This window comes from Galeopterus variegatus, unplaced genomic scaffold, assembly GCF_000696425.1.
Source record: "Galeopterus variegatus unplaced genomic scaffold, G_variegatus-3.0.2 Scaffold10062, whole genome shotgun sequence".
Taxonomy (NCBI): domain Eukaryota; kingdom Metazoa; phylum Chordata; class Mammalia; order Dermoptera; family Cynocephalidae; genus Galeopterus; species Galeopterus variegatus.
Window position 1 is genome coordinate 10,843 of NW_007736173.1, and position 1,810 is coordinate 12,652.

The following is a 1,810-nucleotide window of genomic DNA, read 5'->3' on the forward strand; positions in this document are numbered from 1 at the left end:
ACACACACACACACACACGTATATAAGTATATATGTATTTACATATATACTTCCCTACCTTTCTCATTGTACTTAGTATTTTTCATTTTCTTCTATGGCCTAAGCTCATATTTGAATGACTGGTCATGTTTTTGGTTTGTTTGTTTCTTCCTCCTCCGCCACATTGTTGTCTAAATGATTTATCCCTCGTCTAAATTTTTCCTGGCAGAAAACATTTCTTCAGTCCATCTCTGTCTCCGTTGTCAGCATATTTAGTTCTTGCTTTCTATTTAGCAGCTATGCATGGCTTTTATTCATCAATCATTGTCCCACAAGGTTTATTCTTGGTTTTGTTTTTTTTTTTAATCTCATTCTTGGAAAGAGTCGTAGTTACAAAATCCTTTGTCTTTAGCTTTTGAAAAACAGAGTAGAAGCAACTTATATTCTTTGCAATTTCAACCCATCTAAATAAGATACTACTAAAAACCAAACTCTCATATTTTTCCCCATAAGAGGTAGTCAGTGTAACTATAAATCATGCAAACACATTTTGAAATATATCAAGTCATTAATTTAAATTTCATAATGTTAACTTAAAAAATAATACTATAAACTACCTAGGAATAAATTTTTGTTCTAGGATAATATGGTTAAGAAAATAATCTAATGAATATCATAGTGTTTGTACAATATCAGTTAGTGGTAGGGGGTTTAGTATTTTGGGGATATCTGTATCATCTCTCATAATCCTCACCCCATGAGAAGATGCGGCAACTTTGGGGTTTGAATCTATATCTGAATGATACTAAACTTGTGTTCTTTGTGTTGGGTTATATAGAAATGGTAAATATTGCCATTGTTTTATCAAATTTGATTTTTGTTGTTCTTATTTTTTTTTTCTAGAATGTCCCAAAAATAGATGTCACAAAGCTAATAAAGACTTGTCCTCTTTGGCAATCTACAGAAATTCGTAAGCTATTTGAAAACTGCCTATTCTTGTGTTTTTCATTGATTCAAAGTTACAAATATTTTAATGTACTCTTTACTTTGTTTTTTACTGTAGAACAAGCAAAATATTACATTCAGAGACCAGAAAGTAAAACCTTGCTTGAGGTCAGTAATTTTTTGAAGGATTTTATGTATTTTTAATTGAAATGTATTGATTGTATATATTTATTGGATACAGAATAATATTTCAATACATGTATACAATGTGTAATCATCAAATCAGGATAGGTAACACATTCATCATTGCAAGAATTTATTGTTTCTTTGTGATAAGAACATTCATGCTCCTCTCTTCTGTACATTTGAGAACAAACAATAAGTTATTGTTTATGATGCCTGGCACTACTCTACAGCACTAGAACTTATTTTTTATATCTAGCTATAATTATATCCATTAACCAAACTCTCACTGTTCCCACTACCCCCAGCCCTTCCTAGCCTCTAGTATCCACAATTCTATTCTCTACTTCCAAAAGTTCAACTTTTTTTTAAAGCTTCCACATATGAGTGAGAACATGTAGACCAATGTCTTGGAGTGTTTGCCCTATGTTTTCTTCTAGTAATCTAGTAGTTTTAGAGTTTCAAGTTTTATGTTTAAGTCTTTAATCCATGTTGAGTTGGTTTTAGTATGTGGAGAGGTATAGGGGTGTGGTTTCTTTCTACCCATATGACTATCCAGTTTTCACTGCAGCATTTATTGATGAGTTGATCCTTTTCCCAATGTATGTTCTTGGTGCCTTTGTCAAAAAGCAGTTGGCTGTAAATTTGTGGATTTATTTCTGGGTTCTCTATTCTGTTCCATTGTTCCATGGGTTTTTTTTTT

The 1,810-nt window shown here is 31.7% G+C and overlaps 1 protein-coding gene across 1 annotated transcript in view; it reads left to right on the plus strand.

Annotated features, from left to right (window-relative positions):
• LOC103609766 (putative coiled-coil domain-containing protein 144C) overlaps positions 1–1,810 on the plus strand; it is a gene marked incomplete at its 3' end in the record, with an annotated part of 55,258 nt that overhangs the window by 6,033 nt on the left and 47,415 nt on the right. The window contains exons 3-4 of the mRNA XM_008594055.1: positions 883–949; positions 1,043–1,092. The remainder of the gene's footprint in view (positions 1–882; positions 950–1,042; positions 1,093–1,810) is intronic.